The sequence below is a fragment of the Crinia signifera genome, chromosome 5 (assembly GCF_055691185.1).
Source record: "Crinia signifera chromosome 5, ASM5569118v1, whole genome shotgun sequence".
In the NCBI taxonomy this organism is placed as follows: Eukaryota; Metazoa; Chordata; class Amphibia; order Anura; family Myobatrachidae; genus Crinia; species Crinia signifera.
The window spans coordinates 190,318,905-190,329,239 of record NC_139221.1 but is presented as its reverse complement, the minus strand read 5'-3'; the positions used below and the strand labels follow the sequence as shown (position 1 = coordinate 190,329,239).

General features: G+C 44.2%; 1 long non-coding RNA gene across 1 annotated transcript in view; it reads left to right on the top strand.

Moving 5' to 3' along the window:
* The first annotated feature begins 9,941 nt into the window (after nt 1-9,941).
* LOC146079619 (uncharacterized) overlaps nt 9,942-10,335 on the top strand; it is a 54,774-nt gene continuing 54,380 nt past the window's right edge. The window contains exon 1 of the long non-coding RNA XR_014474652.1: nt 9,942-9,986. This is a non-coding gene — a long non-coding RNA (uncharacterized LOC146079619). The remainder of the gene's footprint in view (nt 9,987-10,335) is intronic.

The following is a 10,335-nucleotide window of genomic DNA, read 5'->3' as shown; positions in this document are numbered from 1 at the left end:
TACTCACTTTCAAGGCCCTACATGACCAGGGCCCAAGGTACCTGCAGCAGCTTCTGATTCCTTACTGTCCTACTCGATTACTATGATCCGTTGAAGAAGGACTACTAACAGTACCCAGAATTTCCCTGAATTCATCTGGGGGTCGAGCTTTCAACTTTGTTGCTCCAACTCTATGGAACTCTCTTCCTCGCACAGTGCGAGAAGCCCCCACTGTAGAATCCTTTAAAAATAGACTAAAGACATACTTATTTACTCAAGCATTTCAGTGACATCTACTATGAAGCTTGTTTTGAATTGTGAGCTGTAAAGACAATGGTAAAGCACTTTGAGTCCTGTTGGGAGAAAAGTGCTATATAAATATAATTATTATTATTATTATATTTATAATACAATGAGATACCTTATGCTGTGTACACACGGTCCGATTTCCTTTCCGATGTTGACGATATAGTCAACATCGGATCGGCATCGGATCTGAATCAGATGCAGATCGCAAGGGTTTTAACCCTTGCGATCCCGATCTGATCCCGATGCGCGTTCACGTATCGGAAGCCAGAAAGTCTTGGCTGCCTTGTCTATATAGTGCAGATCTGCACTATATAGTCAAGATAGGATGCAAATCGGATGTGCCTTAAGATCCTATCCACGATCCTATCTGATCAGATCGTGGATAGGATCTTAAGGCACATCTACCGTGTGTACACACCATTAGATCAGCAATGTTACAGGAAATGCACTATAGGATATTAAATACAGCATATATACTGTAGCACAAAACCAAAGTAAACACATGGTGGAGGAGGAGTCAGGCTGATGTTTATAAATAAGATCGGTACTTGTGTAGTTTCACGGCGCCATCATGGCGCCGTGTGTCTGTGTCCAGCTGCGGGGCTGGAAACTGTGAAAATACACAAGTACCATAAGATCTTTTTACTACGGATACAACCAGAACCATTAGCACTGCTATGTCTACACTATGTGCATTGGGACTTGGGTCCGAATTATAAAATGATCATCCCCTTATTGTGAGTTATACTGACAATGGCCAGAAAAGCCATACTAATACAATGGACAAGTGCTACCCCGCCTCATCTGAATGCGGTTCAAGATTTGCTGTTGAAAACCCTATATTACGATAGGAGTCTGTTCCCAGATGTTGAAAATGGAATTACTCAATTCTATAACAGATGGGGTAGTTATATAAATTACCAACAGAGACTAAAAATAAGAGAATACAGATACTCGAGTTTAGATAATGATATTAAGAACTAAATAGTGACCAAATATGTAATAATACTACAAAGATATAGGAGTAAAATAAGATGTGAACAAGCTATGTACTAACCATAGAGAAAGTCTATACTCTTTGATTTTCTATAATTAATCCCCCCTCCTTGTCTATGTCTTATATGTAATACAGTATGTTATGTTTTTTCTTATTTCGGATGCTTTATTTTTTCATTTCTTTTGGTACATATATGTATATGCTTCAGGGGTCACTCATTCGCTCTGTCTAAAAATAGCAAGTATCCAAAATAATTATAGAATAGAATAAAATAAGAGAGAAGGAGCAAATATATAACAAAATTATGGATGAGGCTAGTGAGTGCCCTAGAAGCATAGGCGGTGAATTATATATTGTAAAGAGAAGAAATATAAATGAATGTATGATATGTATATGCTAGTAACGAAAATGAAGCATTGAAACTGTATTGTCATTATTGGAAACTAAATAAAGAAATTTTAAACAGAAAAAAAAAATGCTTGGCATGCCTGTGTCTTACCCTGAAACAGCATGTTTCCACCCCCAAACACCAGCTTCCTGCCAGTCAAGCTCTGCCAACATTGTGTTTACAATCCATATGTATTTTCAGTCACTATTTCATGCACAATACTTATGCTGTGCATGTGCAGTCATTCAATTATTGCTCGATTTGCTAAATATCTGATAAGCAATCCATGCTGAATTAGGCCAGTGGGCATTTTTTATTAAACCTTCTTAGAAAAGTTGTGCTCTAGTAGAATAACCAAATATTGTATAGATTATCTGCTCTGAAAAGAAGTAATGGCCATGTGACCATTGTGTAAAATATTAGCTTCCTACTACAAAAATTATTCAGTTAAGCACATTATTATACTTTGTGTCACTAGCGTCCAATTGTTAATTTTATGTGACATTACTGTGCCATTCTATTTCATTCTGTGATATCTCAGGTTTTTCCTTAGAGATAATCTGCTTGTTCTTTTATCAGCTAGTTTTACACTAATTAAATTCCAGATTATCAAAATGCAAAAAAGTTTGTCTGCTATAGACCTTTCTTTAGGAGAAAAAAAAAATCTTACATACTGTACATGTTTATTTTTTCTTATAGGTGAGGGAAGCTGTATCAGAGGTAAAGACCATCCCAAATATATTCAAAGTTGTAAATTAGTAGGTATGGCCTATGGTGTGTCAGCATGGATCCACTGTTAATTATATCATACTGTATATTGGATTTATTGTTACAGTGTGAGGAAATGCAGTGTTTAGCAAGGAATGGAGCTCCTGGTCCAAAGGGGTTGAAGGGTTTTAAGGTACTGTATGTATTTTATCTAAGTCTTATTAGAATAGTTGCTATCACATATAAATTAACTCTTTATTGGTATTTTTGTCTTAACATATTTATCCAACAACAACCAAGATATGAGGTAATTTAAGCAATGTGGTACTTGTGTATTATCACGGCGCCCATCGCATCGCATACCACTAGTTAAGGTATGCGATGGCATGCGATGGGACCCGATTTGAGCCTTTCCCCGGGCTGAGTATACATTTTTATGTCTCATCGCATGCCATTATAATGGCTTGCGATGCGATACGACGCGATCATGCCCGATTTGGGCTTATTCCCATGTTAAATGCCCCCCCAGACCCGATTTTTAATTGCATACCACCCTGAGTATGTTAAATGCCCCCCCATTGTTAACACCACCCCACTATCAACGCCGAAGCGTGGCCATCGCAGCGAGCCCGCGAGGGGCGGCAGTACGCATCCTCCAACCTTTTCATACCCCCACTATCCACGTCGGCATGGAGTTGATTATATATAGTATAGCGAGCCACCGAGCCTGAAGCGTGGCGAGCGGATGTGGAATATATGTGAAGTAATCCGCGGCCCCTCGCCACGCTTCGGGCTTGGTGGCTCGCCACACTATATAAAATCAACTCCACGCCGATGTGGATAGTAGGGGTATGAAAAGGTTGGAGGACGCGCTCGCCACGCTTCCGGTTGGCATTGATAGTGGGGTGGCGTTAAAAATGGGGGGGCATTTAACATAGTCATTACCCATTAGGGTGGGTGTACAATCAAAAATCGGGTCCAATCACGTCGCATCGCATCGCATCGGGTCCAATCACGTCGCATCGTGGGCGCCGTGATAATACACAAGCACCAGCAATGTATTTATTTCTAATATGCAATATAATGCAAGAATATACTGTACGTACTGTGACAAGAATCACAAACACGGCAACTCAGATGAAGATTATTTTCAACAGAAGGTCACAGCATACCAGGTTGATTCTATATGCGATCATATTTACAGACAGGAGCATACAGGCATCTGTGCATAAAAGACTCTTGAAAGTCTCCAATGGTCCCTACAATAGCCCACTCCCCGCCTAATCCATCACCAAGAGCAAGAGGACTCTGCCCTGGAAATCCTTGTATCAGGAAATCCCAGGTGCTGCTGATTACACACCTGGGAATCTACTACTGCTCCCAAAACCTGGTCTGGATACTCCACATTGTGGGGAGATGCTGCCTCTGCCACAGTACCATTACCTGAAGAGAAAATCATCTTCATTTGGGATTACTGATACTATTATTTAAATATTCTATAAGAATTTGTGTATTATAGGAAAAAAATATTAAGTTCTAATAGAAATGAATATGGATAAAATGAATGACTATGGATGTTAAAAATCAGTCACCTCTAAGTTTTGTGACATGTATAAAATATTCAGGCTACAGCCTTGATCAAATAACTTATGCATGATCTCCAGTACTTTATTATATACTGTATACTATATATAATATGTTTTGAATCCAGGGCATGAAAGGAAATATTGGGCCAACTGGCAATCCAGGACCACCAGGAGCACAGGTAAAATTATATTGTTATATTCCTTGCGAATAACCAAGATTGCATAAAACTTTCAGTGACTGTTTTTTAGTGGAAATTCCTTACTTAAGGTAACAGGCAGACTCGCAAGATGTTTAATGCATTGCATATGGCCATATTCCTAAATGGGCTTCCACAGTACATGTGCTGCCCCCTGCACATGTCTACAAGAGTAGAGAGGGGTCTGCAGGCATTTTACGGTGGTATGCCAGTGAGAGGACCCCTCACTTCAGGGGCTGGCTGGCAACTTTCAGCCTAGGGGGCAAGTCCAGAGCATAGGCCCACAAGATTACCACCCCCCCCCCCCTCGGAAAAATAGAATATTGCAGCAAGTAGGCAGAGAATAATTCAGTAAGAGGGCGAGGACATTTGTTCCAAAAGATGGGGGGCTACTAGGGGCTGGGAAAAACCCCTGTATTATTGTATTATTATCATTATTATAACAGGACACCACAGGTTGCTCCCTCGGCATAAAACCAGGACCCCACAGGCTGCTCCCCCAGCATAAAACCAGGACCCCACAGGCTGCTCCCCCAGCATAAAACCAGGACCCCACAGGCCGGTCCCCCAGCATAAAACCAGGACCCCACAGGCTACTCCCCCAGCATAAAACCAGGACACCACAGGCTGCTCCCCCAGCATAAAACCAGGACCCCACAGGCTACTCCCCCAGCATAAAACCAGGACCCCACAGGCTGCTCCCCCAGCATAAAACCAGGACCCCACAGGCTACTCCCCCAGCATAAAACCAGGACACCACAGGCTGCTCCCCCAGCATAAAACCAGGACCCCACAGGCTACTCCCCCAGCATAAAACCAGGACCCCACAGGCTGCTCCCCCAGCATAAAACCAGGACCCCACAGCATGCCCCCCCCAGCATAAAACTAGGGCCCTACAGGCTGCTCCCCCAGCATACAACCAGGACACCACATGCTGCTCCCCCAGCATAAAACCAGGGCAACACGGGCTGCTCTCCCAGAATAAAACCAGGGCACCACAGGCTGCTCCCCCAGCATAATACCAGGACCCCACAGGATGCTCCCCTACATAAAACCAGGACCCCACAGGCTGCTCCCCCAGCATAAAACCAGGACACCACAGGCTGCTCCCCCAGCATAATACCAGGACCCCACAGGCTGCTCCCCTTGCATAAAACCAGGACCCCACAGGCTGCTCCCCCAGCATAAAACCAGGACACCACAGGCTGCTCCCCCAGCATAAACAGGTCCCCACAGGCTGCCCCCCCTGCATAAAACCAGGACCCCACAGGCTGCTCCCCCAGCATAAAACCAGGTCCACACAGGCTGCTACCCCAGCATAATACCAGGACCCAACAGGCTGCTCCCCTTGCATAAAACCAGGACCCCACAGGCTGCTCCCCCAGCATAAAACCAGGACACCACAGGCTACTCCCTCAGCATAAAACCAGGACCCCACAGGCTGCTCCCCCAGCATAAAACCAGGTCCACACAGGCTGCTCCCCCAGCATAAACCAGGACACCACAGGCTGCTCCCCCAGCATAAAACCAGGGCACCACGGCAGGCTGCTTTCCCTGCATAATAAAAGGTCACAAGAGGCTGCACATTAAAATGGGGACACCATAGGAAACAGCAGAAATGTTGCTGCTGCGGCTCCCCGCTTAGTGCTTACTTGGTCGCGGCCACAGTCCCTGTCCTCCGCCTGCCAGATAAGCTCCACAGCTCCACAGACGCATGGGCGGGCTGGCAGCATCACTGTTTGTCACCACCGGGCATCAGGAAGTATAGGCTGCCGGGTCCTCCTCCACATAGCCCTGGAGGCCGGCATTCCATGTTCCAGCGGAGGAAAGACGACCGCGGCCCGCAAAACTCCCGTTAGAGCGGCCTGGGGGGCAGATGGCACCCTGCCCCTCGGCCCAGCCCGCCCCTGCCTCACTTCCATGCAGATATAAGGGGCCAGTTATATTTAGGGGGGTATTCAATCGCCGGCGAGCATCTCCCGTCGAGCATTGAGCAGGGTATCTCTGCAGAAAGAGGATCTAAATACCATCTATCCACTTCCCAGTGGAATAATTTAGAACTTGGACAACAACAGTTCTTTATATAAATCCTATTCATAAATACCTACTCCACTGGGAAAATTATAAACATCGGTACTTGTGTAGTTTCACGGCGCCACCGCGCGCACAGTCTGTGTCTGAAACTTGGCAGCCTGCCAGAGGCTCTGTTTAACTGTGCGCGTGCCGCTCTAGCTGTTCTCAGCGCAGCGCATGGCTGCTTTCCTTATGTAAGCTACGTTATCAGCGCTGCCCAGCGCTGACAGGTCACTGTGGTACTTGTAGTTCCACAGTGAAATAGGCAGTCCAGCGCACCGCAGACAACGGGGGCACGTAAACTCGACACCCGGCAATTTAGTCGCTAAAGCGTCTAAATCCAGACTCCATGAACTGTACACCCCGGCGATTTAGACGCTAAAGCGTCTAAATCCAGACTCCCTGCAAACCACTAAGATGGGGGCATCTAAATTTAGACGCTAAAGCGTCTGAATTTAGTAGGGTCTAGGGGTACACTATGAAACCTGTTCACAATGACACTAGTCGACGTAACAGCTGTCGACCTTGTTAATTCCGCTATCCACACCAACCCGAAGCGTGGCGAGCGCAGCGAGCCCGCGAGGGGCGGCGATACGCATCCTACGACCCTTTCATACCCCCACTATCCACGTCGGCGTGGAGTTGATTTTATAAAGAGTGGCGAGCGGACACGGATACCTGTGAAGCCCGCGAGGGGACGCGGATACCTGTGAAGGTATCCGCGTCCCCTTGCGGGGCTCACTGCGCTCGCCACGCTTCGGGCTCGGTGGCTCGCTGCGCTCGCCACACTTTATAAAATCAACTCCACGCCGACGTGGATAGTGGGGGTATGAAAAGGTCATAGGACGCGTACGGCCGCCCCTCGCGGGCTCGCTGCGCTCGCCATGCTTCGGGTTGGCGAGGATAGTGGAATTAACAAGGTCGACAGCTGTTATGTCGTCTAGTGTCATTGTGAACAGGTTTAATAGTGTACCCCTAGACCCTACTAAATTCAGACGCTTTAGCGCCTAAATTTAGATGCCCCCATCTTAGCGGTTTGCAGGGAGTCTGGATTTAGACGTCTAAATCTAGACTTCTAAATTGCGGGGGTGTCCGGTTCAGGGAGTCTCTGGATTTAGTCGCTTTAGCGTCTAAATTGCCGGGTTGTCAGCGGTGCGCAGGACTGCGTATTTCACTGTGGAACTAGGGGAATGGAGAATTTAAGCTACGGGGAGAGATTAAGCAATTTGGGACTATTTACATTAGAAAAGAGACGTTTAAGGGGGGACATGCTCAACATGTACAAGTATATCAAGGGCCAATATAAGGAACTGTCACAAACCCTATTTTCTACTAGAAAGGAATCTAGGACGCGAGGGCATGAGTATAGATTAGAAGAAAAAAGATTTCATTCAGCTAGTAGAAAGAATTTCTTTACGGTCAGAACAGTCAAACTCTGGAACTCTCTTCCCAGAGAGGTGGTAATGGCTGGCTCATTAAATGCGTTCAAGGCAAAGTTGGACAAACATTTACTGGAGAAAAACATCCATGGGTACAAATAAGAAATATAATTTGACTGTAAAATACCAGAACCTACCAAATCAGCAATGGATATCTATACCAGGTTGAACTAGATGGACGCAAGTCTTTTTTCAGCCTTACCTACTATGTAGCTATGTAACTATGTAACTACAAGTACCACAGTGACCTGTCAGCGCTGGGTGCACTGCTGCTGCCCAGCGCTATGCTGATAACGTAGCTTACGTAGATTACATAAGGAAAGCAGCCACGCGCTGCGCTGAGAACAGCTAGAGCGGCATGCGAACAGTAAACACAGAGCGTCTGGCAGGCTGCCAAGTTTCAGACACAGACTGTGCGCGTGGTGGTTTCGTGAAACTACACAAGTACCTAAACATCTTGTTGTGCCAGAATTAACTCACTAACTGATTTTGGAAGCTAAATTATGTTAAAATATTGATTAAATCATCCTTTTTATATTTTTTATTATATATCCTTCTCTAATAATGAATTTGTTATTGTGTGTTCTTATCACTGGCCAGTGAATCTTAGCATTTTTAATAAATCTGGAAATTATGTCAAACTGTAAACTCACCACAAATTAAATTTTTATTTGTATAAAAAATTCCATCATCTCTGTGTTGCACAAAGTATTACACTATAATGACAGCACTTTTTATTGATAAATGATCTGAATAAGTTGCATATTTTAGTCCCAAATACCAGTAATAATTTGTGTTTACAATATTTTTTAAGTATTTTTTAAAAATATTTTTCAGGGGGATTTGGGAATAGAAGGATCAATTGGATTTCCTGGTCAAAAGGTAACATATCTTTATTCTATATAATTATAGATGAATTGATCATGGTTTTCTATGGATTATTCCTAGGGGGTGAGCGGGTCCTGTTCTCAGAGAACTGGACTCCCCTGAACTCCATGATCCGAGTCCAGCTCGAGTTTTCCTGCCAGATCTCAGAGTGAGGCAAAATGTCATCATCCCGCTGTCCAATTCTCATGGGTTTTCTATCCTATATAATTCCCCGCCGGTCGGCGCCATCTTCACTCCAGCATAGGAGATTGTGCAGCACAGGCCTCTGTCTGTTTGTGGGTTGTGGTGTTGAGTGGGTGCCGCTATTACTGCTGTATCACTGCAGGGATGGCCTGTCTGCTCTTCTATGTCAGTCCCGGGGTGCCCTATCTGCCCTATACAGGTTGAGTATCTCTTATCCAAATATCCGTTATCCAAATTATTCCGAAAACCATACATTCCAGAAAGTGAAAAAACAATTCTCACTAAAAGCACTACTGGATACTGTAACTGTATTATGTAACTGGCCCTATTGAGGACATGATATGTAACTGGCAATAAATATGTGCAAGAAAATGATTGCTTGCCATTCAAATTCTGTGCCTGAGATAGTACACAAACTTTATTTAAATTTTTGAAACCTTGTTTTATGCACAAATAAAATATATTTGTGTGTATTTCATGTGTTTACATAACATAAATTCACGATACCTCAAGATACATCATTGAATTATAAATATATAAATACAGGGGTGCTGCACTGTCTGCCAAACAATTGCAGGGGTGGAGTGCTGCCCTGTCTGCTGTATCAGTCAAGGGGGCTGCCCTGTCTGTCTAGTTGTCAGACTGCTTCAATTATGCCAGGTGGGGTTTTCTCCCCAAAGCCCCCCCCCCCTCCCCTCTCCCCCCTCCCCCTGTTGCGGAGCAAAATGGTGCGCACTTTAAGAATGGTTTCCCATGCGGCTGCTCATAAGGAACGTCCCTGGAGCCAGCCCTGGTTAGTAAGGACTACAGCTGTGCACCAGCTAGGTGATTTGGAAAACGTGGACTGCTGGTAGATTTCCAGAACCGGTTTGACCATTCCTGATCTAGAGTGTAATTTTTTAAATTGTAAAAATAGTATTTTATAACTTTCTTCATGAGATATTGTTTTATTGCTATTTCTTTTTCAATCTAAAGGGTTATCCTGGACAGAAAGGAGAACAAGTATGTCATATTTACTTATTCTAAGTATCTTTCAGGTATTTATATACTTTAATATAATAACAGCTAACTGTGTCTTTTATAGGGAGACTATGGAGAGCCAGGTGTAAAGGTACTGAAAATATTGCAGTTCATTTGTTAGCATTAAATGCCTGCTCTACTGTATATTAAATTTGTTTGCATTCCTCTCAAAAGGGGGAACCTGGAAAACCCGGAATAAGTGGGGCTCCAGGTGAAAAGGTACTGTAAATTGCTAAAATGAATCTTGTAAACTCCTTGCCATCACTGTATCTCTCTATCTAAGAAGAATGTAATCGCCGCCCACCCGCTTTCAATTTATACATAGCGGCTATGGGATTGCATAGTGTATACAAAGTAATACTTATCACAGTTTGAGCTAAAACATTACATAGCATCAGGATGACTTATATGTATCATGTATACTTGCAAAGCTCACTGGCACCTGAAGCCAACTGCGAATAATCTATGCATTAGCAGACTTCTGACTCTCACATGTACAGTAATGTGGCCTGTATTTCTAAGTGGGGATTCTCTGATGCAGGTTCAGACTGAAATGACTGTTAATTTC